The sequence below is a fragment of the Danio rerio genome, chromosome 7 (assembly GCF_049306965.1).
Source record: "Danio rerio strain Tuebingen ecotype United States chromosome 7, GRCz12tu, whole genome shotgun sequence".
Classification (NCBI taxonomy): Eukaryota; Metazoa; Chordata; class Actinopteri; order Cypriniformes; family Danionidae; genus Danio; species Danio rerio.
In genome coordinates this window covers 39264260-39287436 of record NC_133182.1, presented here as the reverse complement: position 1 = coordinate 39287436, position 23177 = coordinate 39264260, and the positions used below count along the sequence as shown (strand labels likewise).

General features: G+C 34.7%; 1 protein-coding gene across 50 annotated transcripts in view; it reads right to left on the bottom strand.

The window, feature by feature from the left end:
- dgkza (diacylglycerol kinase, zeta a) overlaps positions 1-23177 on the bottom strand; it is a 193068-nt gene that overhangs the window by 83889 nt on the left and 86002 nt on the right. For 24 of the 50 annotated variants that reach the window (XM_021477928.3, XM_068222703.2, XM_068222701.2 and 21 more), the window contains exon 1: positions 16665-16798. The exons of 20 other annotated variants lie outside the window; for them this stretch is intronic. The gene's annotated coding sequence lies outside the window, so the exon portion shown is untranslated. Of the gene's footprint in view, positions 1-16661; positions 16799-23177 lie in introns of those variants that run through there. 6 more of the 50 variants (XM_073908790.1, XM_073908795.1, XM_073908793.1 and 3 more) reach the window with 1 other exon arrangement.

Here is a 23177-nt window from a genome sequence, read left to right as displayed (position 1 = left end):
ATATTGCAGTTTTTAGGTTTTGCATTTGAATTTAATAAATTGCATTTTGCATTCCCCCATTCATTAAATTACTCTCTGAACTGACTTTGTGTATGTTAGAATGCCAGTCCATGTGCTGAAAAATGTCTCTGCGAGTAAACGTCCTATTAGTGAGCACTGAAGTAGGAAATGCATACATGTGAAAATGAAAGTGATGTAAGCAGCATTACAGCATGCAAGCGCACGGGAGATCTAAGAAGTGCCTCATCTGAACAACTGATTTAAAGTTATGAATTGCAAGTCTTACTTTTTATCTCAATGTCAATCGATGTCTTTCTCATTGTGCTGTGTCAGTGCTCCGTCTTAAAGTAAAACCAACTTATTCTTGCTGTCTGTGTTTTGAACATTAATCACACACCTAAAGACAATGAAATCACAATGTTCTTGACTGAATCGCTATATATCTCAGTAATTGTTAACCTTTTTTTTATTATACAAGAGATAAAGATTCTATTGAGTATGCAGTGTTATTTGATTATATTTTTCAGTTTATGTAACTGAAAAGTACTGTTAGATACATGAAAAACCTTAAAAGCACTGTTTATCTTAGTATTATCTATGTTAAAGATGCACAATATATCGTTTCAGCATTGATATCGCAATGTGTGTGCCCGCAATAGTCATATCACAGTATATGCAATGTTGAGTTGGGATTATAGTTGATCAGCACAACAGTTGGGACTATATTACATTTGTGGAGTCATTGCAAGGTATAACCAAAACAGAGGGAAACTTTGTCATTTGCATGTGTTTTGAAAGCATTTCAAGAAAGTTTAAAGCATTTGGGCACAAATAAAGTACATTTGTACAATATGATGAAGACTATACAATTTTTTAAATTTTTTTTTTACAAAAAGAATCCTGTTTGAGTCACCAGAAAACACAGTTTATTTAACTTTTTTTCATTGCTCTATTGTAATTATTTTGCTTGTAATTTGTTTATTCTTTTAAAACATCATTTAAACCCTCACAAAATAACCCCAATCAATCTAAATGAATGATTTCTTTCCAAAAAGAGCTATTTAAGCCATCTGGTTAAATTGTATTAATATAGCAATATATACGGCAGAAAAACTAAATATCACAATGTCAGATTTTTTTCGATATTGTACAGCCCTAATCATTGCTACTGTGTGTTGTAATCATTTTATCTTTTGCTAATAGAGTTTTGTTTTATTTTATTTTATTTTTTTACTGAGCATATTATAAACCAAATCGTACCAAAATCATGGCCTAAAACCAAAAACCAAACCAAACCATGAGAAGTCCATATTGCTGCACCCCTAGTAATAACTATAATCGACCTGACAGTGCTTCCTACTGGGTTTGAAATATACTTGTGGTGGTAGTCGAATTGAAACCCATCATTAACCAAAATCACATAAATAGTTAACTATATGTGACCAACAATACGTAGTTATTTTTTTTTAACAATAATTGTATTTATTATAAACCGATTCTTTTCAATGGGTTAAGTAAATAAAAAGAAAAACATGTAACAGGTAAAATCTGCTTCTCTCTCTCTTTCAAATTCAGAATGCCAAAACATTTTAGATATGTATATAAAATAGCCTATTTAATATATTAACATCAAATTATTAAAATATTCAGCAAATTAGAAATAAATGACAGAAAAATAAATAAAAATGGAAAAAAAGTAATAATTCGTATGATCTATAAGAGGATGAGAAGTTTAAATTAGATGCATACAAAAAACACACAGAGAAAGATCACATGGGTAGTATACTTTAAGTAATGAAGTGTGCACTGCATGCTCGCGGTTTTAATTTTTTGGTGAGTTAATCTAGTCAAAAATATTATTCAGAAGGTCATAATTCGCACTCATTAAATAATAACCTTGTATAGCTTTTTTTTTTTACATTCTTAGAGGATACAAAACACAGATGTTTCGAAGCAATGCCTTCTTCAGTGCGTGACGCAATCTTCTCACTTCACCCTTTTATCCCATATTTCTTATTTCCAAAAATATTACAAAATTTAGCAGATATGACGATTACCTCAGATATAGTAAGAAATAAGAAATCCACTTTTATACAAGGATGATTTTGATGCAGAAATTGTGCCACATGTCAGAATTTAGTATTGTATAAAGAATTTTTAAAATCCAGTAACAGGTAAAAAATATAAAAATAAAAACTTGTATTAGCTGCTCTACTCATAATGTTGTCTACATGTTAAAATGTCTGTGCCAAAAAATAGACTGCATATACAGTAGAAAAGTCATCATGTCAGTTGAAGTTGCATGCGAATTACTGAATATAAATCAAGTATACGACAACACAATATAACTTTGGCAGTAGCAAGACATTTTGTAGATTTCAGACATGATGTTAAACAACTAGATATAGGAATTGAGGAGATATTTAAGTTACATAGAGGAGGTAATCTGAATAAAATATTATTACAAAGAGAATCATTCTAAATTCATAAATTTAAATCACTTACACTAAGAGGGAAAAAAAGGAATTGAATCTTTCTGTGTTTCTTTAATGGTTTGTTGTTTATCTATGATATTGTGAATCATGGATTTTGAGTATGTAATTATACAAATAATGAGATGAAAATGTATTTTGAATGTTTTGGACTGTCAGAATTTCTTTGCATTGATGTAGACATGAATAAGTGAATGATGATAATAGATATGGTATTTTCTTGTGCAATGGAGATAATGCTTTTAAAGGTAAAGGAAAATATTTCTTGTGTGGTAAATTACAGTATATTGAAACAAAAATCTGATTGTTTTTATCTATTGAGTGGTCGTCTAACTAATGACGTAATGTGTTTGACTTTAGTATACATTAAGGAAACTGGTAGACCCTATTGTCATCATAAATGAGAAGACATTGACACTACATTCCTGTGCATCTTACATTAATCCAGACTAAGCCTGTCACTTTACTCTTTGAAGTATTTCAGGCTGTTTGTTCTCTAAACAGAACACACACACAACTGCACCAGATGACACTCGTGTCTTAAGGGGTAAGACTATGTGTGTGTGTGTGTGTGTGTGTAATCCAGTAGAGCTAATGCTTATAGCCTGACCAGATTAAAGCTGTATCTGAGAGCGGGAAACAGCAAAGAAGATGGCGTGTGAGTGGGTTTGTGTTGTGTGATAGACCTGCTGTGGTCTCACAGTTAAAGGTTAAGGTTGCTAAAGAGCGTACTCGAAATAGAAACTTCACATTTAACACTTCTTCAGCAAAACCTCACACAAATGCACAACTAAGGGTGTGTATTAGCACCAGAATTATGTTTCACGGTATAAGACATTTGATTAGACATATCACAATATAGTTATTTATATCTTAATCAAAAAGATATTTTACCTTAACTATTATTTGTTTTATTTGAAACTTGATGAAAGACAAATAAAATCAAAATAAAAGATGGTAGACTTTTGGATAAATGCTACTATTGCAACAAATCTCACAGTATAACAGCAGAAAAGCCAATTGCAGACACCATCCTATATAAACTGTGAATGTGTGTGTTTCAATAAATAAGCTTTTTACATAGATAATTATGGATCAATTATTTTGTTATAATTTGAAATCAAGCATTTTGATATACCACTTAGGGCGTCACAATATATCATTTTAGCATCGATATTGCAATGTGTGAATCTGCAATAAGTCAGATCGCAGGATATGCAATGTCAAATTGGTTTTATCATCATATATGGTTAGTCAGCATATTAACCAGTTAAGCTCTGGGGCTATTTGGGGTGATTCCGCCTGAATTTGGCCTTCCGATTTAAAAAGCTTCCCATACCCACATGCAGAGGTGCAAATACAAAAGTTTGGTATCATTTGAAAGGAAACCCATTGAAATTTCATAAAATACAGTTGAAATTGAAAACAATTGTTGTATATACAGTATTGTCTGTATTATAATAAACACACAAAAAAAGGGTCTTTTTTTTATATATATAAACTGAAGTTTGGAAATGTGTAACTCAGGCCTTCAGTGTTCCAGCACCCTGGAAACAATTTTGTTTCTTTCCAGCAGGAAAAAATATTTTTTTCTTTATAATAATTTATGTGAGAGTTATTCTATTTCAACTGCAAGGAGGAAAAATGCCATTTAGTTTTTTTTCATTTCCGCCTCCCTATTTTTGAAGTCTCCCCATACCCTCATACAGTGCAATAAATGCAATCTCAATGACAGAAAACCCTTTGAAATTACAAAAAGAACTGCTGAAAGTGATAAATATTATTATATATGTTGTATGTCCAATGCTTAGCCACCTCAACACAAACCGCTGCTCTAAAGCCTGATTTACAAAGTGTATAACTCAGGCCCTGTGCTCCATCAAACTGCAGATTGTTTTGATTGTTACCAGCATTTGTCAGGAGACACAAGAAAAAAAATTTTTTTTTATCATGTAGTATGCAATAATTATGTTAGTTTAACCGAAGGGTGGAAAATCGTAACTTTTTTGCTTCTGATCTGTGTCTTTTACACACTCTGTTTTGAACACCTCTCTTCCCATTCATCATGCAATACCTTAGTCACTGATTGGCTGATCAAGGCTCGCGATACATCAGCGTAAAGTCAAGAAGCTCACCTTTCCAATGATATGTAATCCATCTGGATAGAAACTATCATATTTTCCTGAATTTTGGAATATCATGACCCTAATTTGTTGCGTTTGGCACTTACAAGACACAGCAGGAGTTTACTGATGCACACATCCTCAGAAAATGCTGAAAATGAATTTTGCAGAGGACAACGTAAGGTAAAAAGACGATGTAGCTTGTTTGGCTATCTGTGCTATCTCCGGCAGCTCACGGAGCAAATAATCAATAATTTCCCTTGTATGTTTACAAAAAACGAGTTTATACTTTATGATTCATTCGAAGACTGTTGGATTTGTGATTGTAAATCAATAAAAATAATTGATTTGAGCCACCCCAAAAAGTAATTATTAAATGCTGATATTTCAGCACATTCAGCAATAATGCTAACATACTCAAAATTTATGAACTGCATAAGTTCACATAGTTGCAAAAAGACCCGCAATGAACAGCAGTTAAAGTGACAGTACATGTAAAAAGTATTCATATAGGGGACATTCTACCAGAAATATACATTATTCATTCCTTCATTTTCTTTTCGGCTTAGTCCCTTTATTAATCAGGGGTCATCTTAATGTACATTATCTGTCCCTGAAATAAAAACATAAATACAGTGCATAAAAAGTATTTTATGCCAAAAAAATGTCTAAAATGGATTGATGGTTAATTTCTGTAAGTTGTTCTGTAAAGACTTATGCCATTCGTTTTTTACTCAGATTTTCCTTCATTAAAAACACTTTACAAATTTACAAACTCTGTCATTGTCCTTGTCCTCAGCCCAAATTCAACTTACAGCGTTAATAGTTCTGTTATGCTAAAAAAAATATACTAAAAAAAACTTCAGAAATAGCAAGTTTAAGTTGCTATCCTTCATATCAATTAATTAAAAGCACAAATTTATGAATAAATTCTACAAATAAACACTACAAATATATAATACAAATACAAATACAGTTTCTGTCAGTCCTGTCACATTTGCATTAAGGCTATGACTCGGAAGTGACATCCTTTGACGGAGAAGAAGCTGACATTGATCAAGGATGCATTCATTGAATTGTGTGATTTTATGCTTGTTTTTGTTTGATTTTTTTAAGGACAAGCTTAAGTCAGACCCTGTCACATTTTTATTAATATGTGAAAATGTACATTAATGTCCCATCTGTTGTTAATAGCAACATAATAGCAACAGTGTCTTTTACTTTTTTGTGCACTGATACATCTTGAAACACTTGAAATTTCACAGTCGGATACAGAAGATCCCTCCTCCATTATGCTCGGAGATATTAAAAAAAGCTGTCAGCCATGTGTCAAGTGTTGACACTGAGGACTAAGATCATTTAACTCAAACACTTGTGTGCAGGGCCATCAGAACAGCTTAAGAGTAAACAGCTATGAGAATCAGACAAGCAAACAAATAGCATGAAATGCACACATGGCTGTCATGATGTCACGATGATTTGCATGGGTTAGCTTTAACAGGATGGTATTATTCATGTGCTGTAAAGAGCCCTGTGAGAGATGCAAAGACCACCACTCATTTACATGAAGAGTTTGTCCGCTGTGAATGACACACTGTTAAAAGCACCTGTCGGCCAGGTAGTATTATTCTAAATGTATTACAAATAGATGCACAGATATGCAATTTTGCATCCACTTCTAAATGTTGTGACCACTTAGGTTTCTTATCAAGCATGTATTATTTTTGGAGTAACGGCTTTGAAAGAAAACACACCATAACTAGTATTAAAACACATGACATTTGTTCTAATGACCAGTAAGCAATATGTTACGCATGTGCTATGGATGAAATTACTGATATGTTCATAAATTTCTGGCATGACACAAGTGTGGCATTAACTAAATTTGCACTGCTTGAAAATATCAGCTTAATATATAATATATAATACAATATTATTATATTATAATATATAATATTTATAATATATAAAATATATAGCTAAAAATATCAAACAACTGCAAAAAATGAATAAATAATTACATGTTTATCATGCTTTAAACCACAAAGTTTTAACAAAAAGAAAACCTGTTCTATACTTTAACTGAAGAATAAAAAAAGAGAGCTACGGTAAATAACATATGTATTAGCTGTTTATTTTAATATGATCGCCACATAAGTAAAAGACTTTTAACTTAGCTAATAAAAATATAATTTCTCCAGCGAAATGTTAAATCAGAAGAAATAATCAGTACATATACATTCACACCAACACTCATATTTACATTTACATTTAGTCATTTGGCAGATGATTAGACTCAGATTTTAATATCATTAAGACAATACTCTGATTAAGAGTCTACCATGTAAACGGATTTTGAGATGATTTTTCAGAAATCGAATTAAGACGTGGAGTATTCCTATTTTAATGCAGTGCAGACATGCAAACAAATCAATCAAACTGAGCATATTGTAGTACTTTTGCTACATTTAGCAACAAGAATCACACACAGCAGTTGTCAGGTGGTTGACAACAAACTAATGAGAATGACTTCAAGCTAGAGAGCACATTTTTTGTTTAAGCGGGAAATGATCCCTATGCTATCATCCAGTACATCCGAGTTTGTCACAGGGACATGAATGAAAAGTTAGTAGATGAAACCCAACAGTATCTGGCCTGTTGCTTGCGAATTTGTATCTGCTGTAGGCATGGGCTGGTGTAAGATTCTGACAGTATGATAGCCTTGGATAAAAATATCAGGGTTTCACAGTATGACGATATTGTTTTAAACCCTTGACTTTTCCAAACTGCAGTAAACCTTAAAACCGGTTATTGTGGCATGCCTAATCTGCTGTCATCTGTTTGCACGAATAGTGTGAGAAATTAACTACAGTTCAATTTGTCGCAAAATTAAAAACAAAATGCCCAAAATAACATATGGTGCCATGACGAACACAAACTGTTGTTGCGTGAAACGCTAAAGGAATGTAGCCTGGAATGCTGCTGAAGTAATAACATTCAAAAGGCAACTCATGAAAACACCTTAATCATATGATTATGGTCATATTCAGATTAAGGCAAATAATTAAGATTACTGATGTCCATGCAAATGTAGTCCGTGTTATCACAGTACTTAACATTATTAATATAAATTAGCCGTATTTTCTGTATTTTGGGATTCATGTTTTGATATTTACACTGTTTATGAATTCTTTTAAATAGCATTGTGGGATCTTGATCTTTCTTCCAACAACTTTTAACCTTGGAAAATTTGGAAAAGCTACGTTTATTAACATTTTTAATAGGTTAAAGTTATACACTGACTGGGTTGTTCGGTACAAAAACTGCTAATCCATGTTCTGTTATTTTTCAATTTTTCGATATGTTTATATATTATTTCTTATACAGTACATTATATTATTTCAAAATATTAAAATGTCAATAATAGTCACTCTGCTTAACTGTAGAGATAAAATTGACATCAAAATATGACAAAGCAGAGATCAAAGTCCCATAATGCAATTCACATCCGTAAATAAACAGAGAACGCTTGTGAATTACAAAACACCGAAAATGTTAATTAACAGACATTTTTTACAGTGCAGTATTGTGTAGAACTAGAAAATCCTGTATAATTATTTAATAGTATGCTTCAAAAAGCTGGAAAGAGACAAAGTGTGCAACATGGGGGATCTGAATACATACATTTTAAACTGAACGGTCAAATTATGTAAATTGACCTGCGGTGGCAAAATTGCTCATTCAACACGACAAACAAGCAGCCTAGATATCTATCAACTTATAATGCATGAAACCATTGGACTTCAGGCCAACGCAGATTGCACGCAGTAATTGAAAAATTGCTCACAGCATGCAATTAAACTCTGACAGTGATTGTCTTGAAATGTGTTGTTGAAGGCATGAATTTGTCACAGAAGCAGTGTTTGATGGCTGAAGCACTGATGCTTAAAAAAGAAATGCATTTCTTGCAGCATTTACAGTTCACTTGCTTCGTTTATCCCATTTAAATCATTACAGCTAAAATATTAGTTTCAAATATAGGCTTTCAAAATGTAGTTGTTGAATAAGCAGTTGCACACCTTGTAAAGTCTGTCATCAAACACATGCACATGCAAAGACACACATGCACACATATACACATGCACTTAGAACAATTAAAAACTCCAGTTTGCTGTTTTGTGATTTGCGTATTAGTTATTAAAATTACCAAAATTCATTTAATTCATTGAATTGAAAACATATTTACACAAGTGAAAAAATACACTCAATGGGCAAAACGTATCTGTGTAATTTTGTGGATTTCTGCAAGCACTCATTCTCTGTGTCTTTTTAATTTTTTTATTTAATGTTTTTCTATAACATATACATTGGAGTGTACTAGTTTTTGGACTGTTATCGCAATTTATTTAGATAGATAAGCTCCAGATTTGGCTTCAGTGCTAACTAATATATAATAATACTAAGACTAATAATATATGCACAAATAGTAATCTATAAGGGGTGTACTAATATATATTACGAATTCTAATTAAATTATCATTAATGTTGTTGCTATTATTATTACTTTTAGATATATATTCTACATTAAATTTAACCAACATTTTCTGTCATAATTTAAGACAAATTTGATAATAGCTTTGAATCTACTTATCCAAAAGCTGGTGAAGCCTTTCAAAAGCAGCTCCAGAGATGAAGTTCTTTAATTTATTTATTTAAAAAAAAAACTGCTAAATGTTATATTCAGCTTTATCCTGTTAATTTATTACTGCCTCCTGTAATTCCACTGTCACAAGTAATTACGAGACATCAAAGTGCAGAGATTAATCTGAGATTGTGTCTGCTTGTCACTGTTTTTTTCTGTTAGCCATCCCTCCATGTACTCTTTGTATATGTGAAATAAAGTTGGCATGCAAATATAAGACATCATTCATATGAATAATTTAAATATATGTATAAAAAAATGTAAAGCAGTCAACATCTGAAGCGCATTAATTTGATTTAAATGTTGAATACTGTGTATACATTATTAATAATATGAATGTAGACATAGTTTGCATAATAATGTTTTTATTTTTACTTTTAAGGATGGTAAAAGGGAAAATCTTTATTATTGTATATATAGATGCTTAAAATCTGTAAATAACAAATAATATGTGAGCTCTCTGTGAGCATCTGAATTTGTAGGGAATGACATGAGGGATTTTGTGTGATGTGTGTGAGATGTACGTGATAATGACAGTACTGTCCCTCTCGGGCTGTGCCCCAGACCATGGGAAAGAGGAAGTGCTTAAACTGTCTGCGGTCAGATGTCTCCCCTTTAGTCTTATACATACACATTGTTGTTTATATGTTCATATGATTTTTTTTTTGGCTTTTAATAAAAATAAAAGTGTAACTCATGTGAACTGGTACAATAAAGTCATTATAATTTTTTTTTAATCTAACAAATATTGTATTTTATGTCTATTAAAATTTCCCTAATTGAGTTTTCACTGAAGAATCTCAACTTTTTAAAACTGATAACAACGCTTATTAAGCAGCAACTCAGCACATTAGAAAGATTTCTGAATTATAAAAACTGGAGTAGTGACTGCTGGAAATGCAGCTTTGACATCACAGGAATAAATCACATTTAAAATTCATCAAATGCCGGGCTCCGATTGCCTTCAAGGTGTACACTGAAATCATGCAATGCACAGGCAGTTCCAGTTTCTAGCTAATTTAATCACCATTCTATATTAATGCACTGCCTTTACTGAATGACACACACACACACACACACACACACACAAACACACACTGAGGCAGTCTCTCGAGCACACAGAGATTAAGCAGCGACAAATTAGCTTTGCTACTAGAATCTCTATTACAAAGTATTTGAAGGGTTTAGGTTGCTGTTTACATAAAAATTATTTCATTAAGTTTATACATTTTTGGAAAGTCACACCACATTTAAAACCCGAATATCCAACCGCATCTTAAATGAAAAGCTCAAAATGAAAATTGAAATATTCTTTAAAATACTGCCTAAATAATGTATTGTATATTAGAATATACACTCAATGGCCACTTTATTAGGTACACCTGTCCAACTGCTCTAATCAGCCAATCAAATGGCAGCAACTTAACCACACTGGGTGCCACTCCTGTCAGCTAAGAACAGGCAACTGAGGCTGCAAATTCGCACTGGATCACCAAAATTGGACAACAGCAGATTGGAAAAACGTTGCCTGATCTGATGAGTCTTGATTTCTGCTGCGACATTCGGATGGTAGGGTCAGAAACTGCAGTCAACAACATGAAAACATGGATTCATCCTGCCTTGTATCAACAGTTCAGGCAGGTGGTGGTGGTGTAATAGTGTGTGGGATATTTTCTTGGCACACTTTGGGCCCATTAGAACCAATTGAGCATCGTCTCAACACCACAGCCTACTTTGTTGCTGACCATGTCCATCCCTTTGACCACAGTGTACCCATCTTCTGATGGCTACTTCCAGCAGGATAACGCACCATGTTATAAAGCATGAATCATCTCAGACTGGTTTACTGAACATTACAATAAGTTCACTGTACTCAATTGGTCCCCACAGTCACCAGATCTCAATCTAATAGTGCACCTTTAGGATGTGGTGTAACGAGAGATTCACAACAATGTCAATATGGACCAAAATCTTATATTTTTCTTATATTAAATGTTTCCATTAAATGTTTCCAGTACCTATGCCACGAACAATTAAAGCAGTTCTGAAGGCAAAAGGGGGTCCAACTCGGTACTAGCAAGGTGTGCCTAATAAAGTGGCCGGTAAATGTATATGCTTATGTGCTGTATATGCATATGTAAATGTACATGTACAGTATATGTATATGTGAATGTGTATGTATGGATTAGGGCTGCAAAATATATAATTTTAGAATCAATATCGCAAAGTCACATCGCAAGATATGCAATGTTGAATCTGAACCATAGTTGACCAGCAGCTGCAGAATTGTATCGAATTACTCTACTTATACGGAATTTAAAAAATAAATAAAATGTTTTTCTTATTTAGATTTTCTGCTTTGTTTCTAGTACAAATATCTTATTTTCAAAGCAAAAACAAGATTGTTTTATTTACCACACTGGCACAAAATGTAGCTTGTTTTAAGGAAAAACACACAGATTTGACTTATTTCTTCTAAAGTTGAAAACAAAACAATATTTCTATTTGATTGAAGAATTTGTATATATGTGGACTAGATATTAAACAAAGCTAAGAAAGAAAAGCATTTTGTGCATTGTGGTTACTATTCAATTTCTATACCTGAATACTGTTAAGACTCCCAAGAAAACTGTTAAACAGAGCTAAAAAAAAATCAATGGTCATTTACTGTTGCACATCTAATGTACTGATTTTTGGTGCCTTCTGCCCTTATAACACGCCTCAAGATCAGCATAGCTCACCACGAACATGACGGAAAGAGGGAGAGGGAAAGGGCAAAAAGAAAAAGGGGCGGGAGACACAGTGTCGTTTCAGCTTGAGTAAATATTTACACAGTGCACAGGCACAGTTTCTGGATATGACATGCCTCTGTGTCAAACACACACACACATACACAGATCTACAGGATCAGAACAGATTAAGTGTGCTGATGTTATTTGTTAAAGTAAAGGTCACACCTCTCGAGACAAATGCATTAGAAAATGCGACACCTGAGCTACTATAGTTAGCAAAACTACATAATCTACAAGAGCAGAACAGACAAGAAGAGGCCTTGGTGGTTAGAAACTGATTAATAGCTACACACCCACACACACACACACACACACACAAGCATGCTTTTATGAGGGAGGGAAAGCAAAGTTTGATGAGATGCAAGCAAGCAGAGAGACACTGATGAGATTAACACATCTGGCTGTTGGTTTGAGCTGTCTTTGGTTTCACACAGCATGCAGCTTTTCATCAGCCTTGTTGTTGAGGCCATTATACATGTAATGCTCTGACCTTCACTCTGCCTCAACATCACAGTTCAACTCCGCAAAGTGTGTGCTGTAATAAAAATTGTGTGTGTGTGCTCAAGAGCGGCTGTGTCCCTTTTCTGAAATCACTTTGTGAGATTCAGTGCAACTCCACTGATTGAAAAACTCAATTGAGTGTGTTTGCGGGTGTGAGTGAGTCAGACTCGACCTCCTCTTTTACCTCAGCGCTGGCCATCACTGCAGGGCGCTTGCAGGTTAAAACTAAATGTGAGCAAAGATGACCTGAATCTCCCCACAGTTTATATTCTCTCACTGACAGCACATATAGCAGGGCGGAAATGTTGTTTTCATTTTTCAAAGCATACATGTCCCGATCTTCCACCTCCATCCTTCTTTACTTCAAATCCCCTTTTCCATGGATAATGGGATATTTTTCAACATGAAGGAGATGTGGGGGTAAATATAAAGCTTTGAAGATTCTGGTTTTGGCACGTCTTCTGACCGATTATGTGATTTGCACATGCATCTAATAATTCAGCAGGTTTTATGCATAATTCATCATTATGAATGTGCACCTACAGTCTATCACCAGCAGTTCAACTTCTGACAAAGCCTGGGAATTATAAAGAAACTCAAAACAAGCTGTTCATGAAGCTCCTGTCTCTGCGGCTAATACTAGATGTGTTTACGTCTGCATTGTGAACTTTATTGAACAGCAAACTGTATGTAAGATTGCTAGAATATTTCCCTCACCTTTAGTTCCCCCTTTAAATCATTACAAAAGTAAACAAAACAGCAACATATCCAACACGCAAACTAGATGTTGATGGCATATGGATCAAATCCTATAAGAATCATAATATCATCAATTTCCAACAGGTGTCTTAGCTGTAGCAGAGTTTAGAGTGCAGCGGTTTCCAGAAGTTATAGCAAATTAAAAATTAGCAATAAAAACACATACAGTTAGGTCCATAAATATTCGGATATAGACACAATTCTAACACTTTTGGATTAAAATGAAATAAACAAGATGTGCTTAAACTGCAGACTTTCAGTTTTAATTTGAGGGTATTTACACCCAAATCAGGTGAACATGTTAGGAATTACAACACTTTTCATATTTGTCTCACACTTGTTAAGGGACCCTCTTGTTAATTCCTTCATTAAGCCAAATAAAATGAGCATGTAAAAGATCCAGAGTTCATTTCAAGTGTGCTATTTGCATTTCTACTACCAAAAACTGAAGACAGTCACTGTAGAGGCTTGGCAGAGCATCATCAGGGATGAAACCCAGCGTCTGGTGATGTCTATAAGTTCCAGACTTCAGGCTGTAATTGACAGCAAAAGTATTTCAAGGATTAAAAAGTGAAAGTTTGATTTATGATTATTATTTTGTCCAATTACCTTTGGACCCTTAACAAGTGGGAGGCACATCTGCAAACTGTTGTAATTCCTACAGTGTTCACCTGATTTGGTTGTAAATACCATCAAATTAAAGCTGACAGTCTGCAGTTAAAGCAGTTAAATCTGGTTGGATTCGATTCAAATCCATTGGAGTATAGAGCCAAAAATGTTAGAATTGTGTCGATGTCCAAATATTTATGGACCTAGTTGTATAAACCTCGGGGCATATTTTATCTTTATTTTGTATGAGCATTATTCAGTGGAGTTAATTCAATTATTATAAACAGTACCTTTTATAATTAATTGCTTTTGCATATCTTCAGTTAGAACCCAACTTGATTTAAGACATCTGTTTGTAGTCTGGTAGTTAATTGATAAAAATAAATAAATCAAAAAGTATTAACATCTTGGATAAATTCTTACATCTGGCAGTATTTCAATAATTATATGGTTCTCAAAAGATATAGAGATGTTTATACTTTGCTTTCAAAAATGTATATGACAACATTCCAAGAGTTTTTATAGATTTTCAGCACCTTAAATCTTTAATCTGACATGTATTATGACAGTTCATCAAGCAGGAAATTCACTAATCCTGTATGTAAAGCAGCTGAGCATGTGCATGCCATGTTTCAATTCCTAACAGTTTTCTAAGCTGCAGTTTCTCTCGCTCTCATTTCTTCCCATGCTGTCATGGCTCATTCGCTTCCTAAACTTCTTTACGAGGATTTTCCACATTTTGGCAGTGTCAAATGGGCTTTTAGGTACTGCTGTGAACACACACTTGCCTTGTTGTACTTTAAGGAATTGACTACTGCAGTTTACCCAGAACTGAAAAGTCTGTTGTTGTTTGATCAAAACTTGGAGTGTTAAAGATATTCTTTAATCTTATTTTATTAATAAACATATTTGAAAGAATATTGATAACCAGACTGATGGCATTTATTAAATTCAACTTAAAAATAAAAAAAATAAAAGTGGATGCCAATAGCTAAAATCAACTATTTGTTTATCATTCAAAAAAAAAAAAACATTTATGTGTTTAGCAAGAGAGAGAACTCTTGGTTTTGTAACTTGTAGATAGGTTTGTAACTTGTATTAGGGCTGCACAATATATATGGTTTCAGCGTCGATATCGCAATGTGATCATTCACACTAGTCACATTGCAGGATATGAAATGTTGAGTTTGCATTATAATTTATCGTTTTAATGTCTGTAACTGTATAATGACCTTTTTGACCATAACTATGATTCCTTTTATTGAAATATATATTTTTTTTTTATCATTTAGTTACTGTACTTGAATATAGTTAGACTTGGGAAATAATAAAACACTTTATTTCAATTGTATATTGATTATATTTATAGATAGTTATTCATGAAAATATTTAGAAATGCACTGCAGGTAATGCAGACCACAAAGAAAATGTTTTTAAGGGCCCCAAAAACTTTATAGGTTGTTTATTAGATTTTATCAAGATGCAAATAGTAAACATTAATAATTCCCCAATCTCTGACTTACCATGTGCATGAAAATACTCACAAAACATGCATATACAGAAATGCACTGCAAATATAGCAGACAACAATGTAAAAACTTCGGTGAACCCTTTAAATTTTATAGATTATGCACCCCACTACAGAATCATCCTAATTGATCTACTATTTTATACTCTTTCCAAATAGATATTATTAATATATTATTAAGATACAATTGTACATATAATAAGTCATCTGGTGAAACTATATTCATATTGCAAAACACATATCGCAAAATGTTTCCAATATCATGCAGCCCTATAGTAAATGTTAAAAAATGATGATGATTTTCAATTTTGGATGAACTATTCCATTTGAAAAGTGCAGAAGACCACTAACCATGGTAAATCAGTCAAGTCTTGAAAGTAAGAAGTGTCCTGATGAAATCACCAACAGGTTTGCTTCCCTTAATACATACAGACACAACTGTATGGTAACATTCACATTATACTGTAGCAAATCGTCTTACACCAAATTGCCTAAACACTATATTTTAGGTTTCAGGCAAAGCTCCTGCAAATCAGAATTTATGGACAGAGCTATCTTTTTGCCCAAATAAATATCTAGTCTGCAGTGAGAAGCTTGTGCATATAAATATCTGAGTTATCTCTCTGCCAGCATGTACAAATTACAGTCTCTCTGTCTCTCACACTCACAATCAGTGGCCTATAAACACAGCAGTTTAATCATGTGCTTGACTATTTATTTTTATTATTCACATTACACAAACACAGTGACCAAGCACGAGTGCACTATTTTGAAAGTTTCCATGCTAGAGTTATAAAAAAATGCTATTGCTAACACCAATCCCAAAATAAGTACAACTTTCTCCTTTTCTTTAAAACATGAAACAGATTAAAACTTCTGGCTGCAAACTACAGAAGCGCTACATGCAAATACATACAAAATTAGTTCATCACAAAGAATCACAAAGACATCAATGAGATTACAGTCACTGTAACTTATAATCTTCAGATGAGTTGCCACAGACAAGACGATCCAGCAGATTTGCCTAATAAACCTCACATGTCTTGCTCTCCCACAAGCACCGCAAGCATAAATCACAGTCTAAAGGATACAGCACTGCACTCCAACTCTCCAGATCGACTAAACCCTGTAGAGTGAATAGTTAGAGAAACGTACAACCTGATGGCAGGGTCAAAATCATCCAAACGTCTTCTCCAGTTCTCTCACCAGATAACTTTTAGAGAAGAATGAAAATAAGAGAAAGAGAGAGAGAGAAGAGGAGAATAGAGACAGAAAGAAGGTAGACTGGGGATGGGGAAACAGAGAGCATGCAGTCTGTCCTAAGAGAGTGGGAGGGTCAAAAATAGAGCGAGTGAGAGAGAGTGAGAAAGGGGATCACAGACAGCAGCATGATTCTACTGACGAAGCATGCTTCCTCTGACGCAAACACCGAGCTTGTATGCAGATCAAGTCAACCAAACACTTCAAAAACGTGTACTGTCTGAACACATTTGAGTGCATGTACAGTACATGCAAATATGTAAGCAAACACCCCCAGAAGTTATTATGTAAATAAATGAGTTCTGGCAAGCTGAGAAAGCAGAGTAAGTGTATCTCTGACCTGAAGACATAGTTTAACCAAAAACTCACGTAATCATTTATTTTCCCTCATGTTTTTTCTTCTACTGAAAAACAAAAAACAGTTTGGAGTGGACTGATAGAGTCTAAATAATATGATACACCTATATGGACCAAAAAAAAAAAAGGAAAATAGGAAGAAAACAAAATAAAGACCTCTGGGTGAATTATTAAAGAGAATATATACTTTATTACAAGTTAACCAAGCATTTGAGGTGCTATAAAGCCACTTTTAAAAAAAATATATTTATATTTTCTTAATAGCAAAGTTTTAAAGAGCACCTATTTTACCCCTTTTCGAGATTTAAGAGAAGTCTTTTGTGCCTCCAGAATCTGTCTGTAAAGTTTCAGCTCAAACCATCCATCAGATTATTTACTATACATTTCAGAATATTGGATTTTCTGCTCTGAACACAATGTAACTGTTTTTGTAACTGTGGCTTTAATGCTAGTTTCCCACATGCCTGTTTTAGAGGCTGTTTCTCAATATGTGTTCTTAAGCGTTCTTGCGTCTTCGTGTTCTTACGTAACGTCATAATAAACTGCCGAAGTTCAGTTCCAATACTCAAGAGCGCAAGAACAGTGGACGGGTGATAGTTCCTGAATATGTTTTTGATATTGAAGATGCATCGATGCAGACTTGATCGCAAAACTTGCTCGAGAAATCCCAGAAGTCATTGCAGCTGAATAAAGAGGGTGGGAAGTGCAGCATTTTATATAGATTTATTATTAAAGTTTAGAGATATAACTTATTTGTCTCAGTAGTTTCCCTATATTTATAAGGTCTACATGCATAGTATATATAGTGAAAATGGGAAAAACAATAAATCGTTGTATGAATGCAGTAATGTTTAAATAAGTTTCCATTAAAAAGTGTAAAGGTCATGTGACCATCAAGAAGAACGCAGCATCTCATTTCTCACAGGACGTGTACTGTTTTCTTGCGGTCTCTTGAGTTTGTTCTTCCGAGGCAGCTTTGCAACTACACAAAAACGCAAGTCCTTTCCCTGTGTTCTTGGAATTGAGAAACAGCCAGTGTCTCCATCTCCAGCTGCATCAGATAAACAGCACAGTAACAGACATAAAGGAAGTAGACCCTCGCGTAACGTTTGTGAGAAACACTACAGTACCAATGATAATTTGATGTCTTTGTTGTGGACGATGAGCCACACACACACACACAATGTTGTTACAAAGTTACAGACACACGGTTACACACACTAACTTTGCACTGTTTTTACACACCAAATGTGACCGGATACACGTTAATATCCACTGCTGTATGGACACCCGTTACGTTAGTGTACAAAATAAACATGATTTAATGTCTACAAACCAGGATTGAAGCGTCTTCTTTTATAATTGTACAGACATGCGGCTGTGTTGATAAAGATGGTAAAATCGCTGTAATTCATTACACACATCCACTGTTTTAAAAAGGTTTTAAACTTGTAAAACTGATTCTTGATTAAATTTGATGATGATTGATGATCACAGAGAGCTGAACAGACCTTTTAATCCTAGTTGCTCTGCGCACGTCCTGTCTTGTTGATGATTATACGCGTTACAATGGAGACATGTTAACACGCGACTGTCAGTCAAATCGGTGGTTATGGAACCACACTCCTACATCACATGGACCTCAAAATGGGAGGGATTTGGATCCTATTTTTAACATCAGGAAATTTAAAGAAAAGAGACTTATTGTCTTTATATTATCCCAATAAAACTGTGGACACACTATACCTACACACAGTTCGGTCCAATCAGCTTCAGTAAGATGATTTTCAAGTTAATTTTCAATAATGAGTTAAACCTGAAGTGTGTTAGTTCTACACTACATGTATTTACAGACATTTTTTTTCTCAGTCACCCTCTCTGTTGGCCATTTGACAAACATAAAGTCCAGTGCTGAACTTGCACTCAATGTGCTGGGTCAAACACCACAGCAATGTTGTAAAAGTGCCTCAGAGCTTAGTTTAGTTTTTACACCTCTGAGGGGGGAATCAATCAACAAAGGGTTTACTTGTATAGTACAATGTGTCTGCATGCTAAACTGTGATAGCCATGTAAAAAAAAAAAAAAAAGACACCAAATGACCTCAGGCTGTCAGCTTTAAAAAGCTAACATCCTCTCGACTCCCCCACCGACCCATGAGCAAGGTTACTATTTTAACACAAACACAAGCCCAGCTTCCTATGGGGAGGACATCAACCACAAACATCCTCAAGCCAGCTGTATAAGTGTCTGATCGTGTGTTTGCGTATGCACATGGGTATATGTGTTTGTGCCAGGGGAAATGGTGTATGTGAGTTTGTGTGTATTCTTCTGTGCTGGTCTCTTAACTCTGATGTGACAGAAAAACGCTAGCAGTCCCTTTGATCAGTGCGATGCCACTGCCGCAAGCACTGAGTGTGTATGTGTGTGCATCTTAGCGCTGCCCGTGTGGTTGGACCGCAACAGTTTTTTTGTCCTATGATGACTGATAGATCTCACACAGAGCCGTTTACTGCATCTAGTGAACACACAAAAAAAGAAACACAACCACGCTCTCAGTTCCATAGTTTCAGTTTAAATAAATTCACAAGAAGCCTGTTGAGAATCTGAAAATTGACAAGAAAACGAAAGAGGCAAAACCTTATATTGTTTCGATTTTTGAGTGGTCAGAAAAGATTACCCTGTGATGTACTGCATCTCTTTCCTCTTTGTGTCATGAACTTGAAATGGAAAACCTGAAATCATGTATTTTATGTTAGTTTCTAAACTTTGAGAGTGTTCATATTTACGTACGTAGCTAATTTGAGGAAACGTATTCTGAAGAAACTTAATGCCTTAATATAGTCACAGTAAAAAGTGAAAAAAAAATGTTTTTAAAAATTCACATTGATATCCCAGTGGGCAGTGTGTCAGCATGTTGCACAAAGCTTTGTGGTGGTCATGAGTTTAAGTCCCAACTTCTCATGATCCCAACCCTAATTCTCTGGCCCGGGCCAAAAAAAATACAAAAATGCCCCAAAAAAATGTTTAAAAAGTAGTTTGTCAGTCTGTCAGCATGCGCACTGTGAGCATCCCAGTTTTAGTCATTATCCCTGTTCTGCTTTAAAACACGCAGATGACAAACATTTATGACAATGAAGAACTGCAAAAGTTACAAACAAATGTCACAAAAGAAAACAGATGTTTTGTCTTGAGAGTGTCTGAGACGCCGGCTGTAAAGGCTTCACCTTTATCTAGAACAGAGATGCCAAAACTAGGGCTCGCGGGCAAAAGTTGGTCCATGCTAATCTTTGTTTGGCCCACCATTTTATTTGAGAAGAGAGTGAGAATGATGGTTGGTTGGGGCGAATATCGCTGATAATTTTAAGCAATGTTTTGTAGTTATTTTTAAATATTGGAAACTTACTCATGGAAACAATAATATAAGGGTGCTTTCACATCTGTAGTTCGCTTCATTTGGTCCGCACCAAGTGCAATAAATGATACATTGTTGCATCTTCTGCCGTCTTTGGGTTGTTTTCACACCACACTACTGGCTTTGGTCCGAACCAGTTGAAACAAACCAAAATGCACTCATCTGACAAAATCCACATCTCTCATTGGCCAGATGTTGTTGAACATATTTTTCCTAAACTGCTTATTGATTGGTCAGAATTCACGTGCGGGAAAATGCCAATGAACTCCCGCAGGTAAACAAAACCGGCAGACACACAATGTCGCTTTTTAATATGAAGGGACGACTGCGCTGACTGATTTGTATGCCTGCTTTAGACAAACTATACATTTCAAGAATGAAGCGCGGCCACGGCTGGAAAACAGAGTTTTAATGCATTGCTCGTCACTTCAGGAGGAGGCGTGAATTAATTTAGCAAAACTGCGACATGCTCATCTTGAGGAAATATTACCAACGATCCATCAGGTAATGTTTTCCAATCTCCCTCTCTCTCTCTGTTGGTAAAGCGCTGTCAACAAATATTTTTCCTCCATATCCCATAATGCACAGCGCATCGGCCTACGGCAGCTGAATTGGTCCAAAAGGCGCAGTACTTTTTACGGTTGGACCTGTTTTAGTACGGATCATATTCTCACCACAAACGAACCACTCCAGGGTTCGTTTGAAAGCGGACCTCTTCAAGCAGGTCTCGGTACGCTTATTTGGTCCGTTTTTGGTGCGCACTTGAATACGATTGCTGCATTCTCACCTGCCCAACTAACGTACCAAAAGGGGAAACGAACTCTAGTGTGATTCAATCTAACTAAATAAGGCAGCTGTGAAAGCACCCTAATACAGTTTGGTACATTTACCTTTGGCCCAAAGCCCTCAATCAAGTTAGTTTTTTTGCCCTTCATAAAAAAAGTTTGGGCACGATATTTGTACACAATAGAAGGAATATTTATGCAAATTAAAAGGAGTTTTTGTCCTAACCAACACCTCGGATTGATATATTAAAAACGGCTTCTATTTCTTACTGGTGAACAACAAAAAACTGACAATGATCACCTCAGGTATACCTCATGTGTTTTATTCAGTGCTAAATCCTAATAATGTGAGTTTGAATGCCATTTTTTAAGTGACCTTTATTGCCATATAACTGAAAGCAGCAGCAGACTGTGAAATAATGCATACAAACACATACTGTATCAGTGATTCAGCATCTACATTTAATAATGTTAAAAAGATTTAATATGTATTAGTTAGATTATAAACCTTACTATTTCGTGAGTGAGTGCAGCCCAAATGCTTATCACTGCAAATCTCGTCATGAGGCGTGTTGTTAGGAAACAGGGTTACAATGTAACCTGCTCAGCTAATGTTTACATTCATATTATTTACATTATTTGCTAATTAATGACCTCATGTGGAACTCTGAATCTGTGTCTCATTTCAGACTCTGCTACTGTCCACCGGAGGATGCATTTCGGTCACAAGTGCATGCTTTGAGAGAATTTCTGAATGAATAATTGAATGAAGGAATTATTGAAATACGGCGATTTCCAAAAAGGCAAGCCGGAGTGCTGAAATATAATTGGCATTGTTAAACAAACCAAAACAAAGACAGCAAACATATTATGTTGTTTTTATGCTTTAGAAGCTTTAGTGCTTTTATACAGCATCTTTTAATAGAAACGCATGCAAGCAGTGATGTGCTTTCTTTTTCACACTTGCATCATGGTTTGAGCGTAATCTAATAAATTAACCATGAGGTATTGTCAGGAAAACCTTAAGGGGACACCTGACACAGTATACTACAGTACTTAATAAGAGGTTTGCTTCAAAGAAATGTTGGAACATTATTGTCAGTACTGCTTTGTATGGATATCTGAGCTCAAAAGACCAGTGGTGTAAAGTAACTAATTACAAATACTCAAATTACTGCAGTAATTGTAATTTACCAAGTAGTTTTAAAAATGTGTACTTTTACTTTCCCTTGAGTACATTTTTAGTGCAGTATCGGTACTTTTACTTCACTACTTTGGGATTAGAAAAATCAGTCCTGTGATTCCTGTCCAATCAAATCCAACATAGAATGTATATCACATCATAATGAACTACCTCAAAAGACATGGGCAAGTTATAATTGCAGCCAACAACGTCCAACCTAAAACCAACCAAATATCAACATCTATTGATGTTACAGCTTGACGTTGTATGGACGTTATCACTATGACGTCTTTCAGACGTTGGATTTTGGTTGCCATACCTGACAAATAAATGTCAGTATTTGACGTCAATATGACGTTGGTTTTATGATGTTGGCTCGACGTTGGATTTTGGTCAGTTTCTAACACAACCTTAAACCAACCAAATATCAACGTCATTTGACATCATTATTGGACATCAAAATAACGTTGTCCTTAGACACTGACAAGACATTGAATTTTGGTCACCTGACATCACAACCTAAATCTAACCAAATATTAACGTCTTATGACGTTGTATGCCTGCTGGGCAACAACTAGATGCACTAGAGAAGGTTACGTTTACACACACACGCCCACAAATTACATGTAAACGCATCGGCCAAAAAAAATAAAAAATAAAATACTCACTACGCA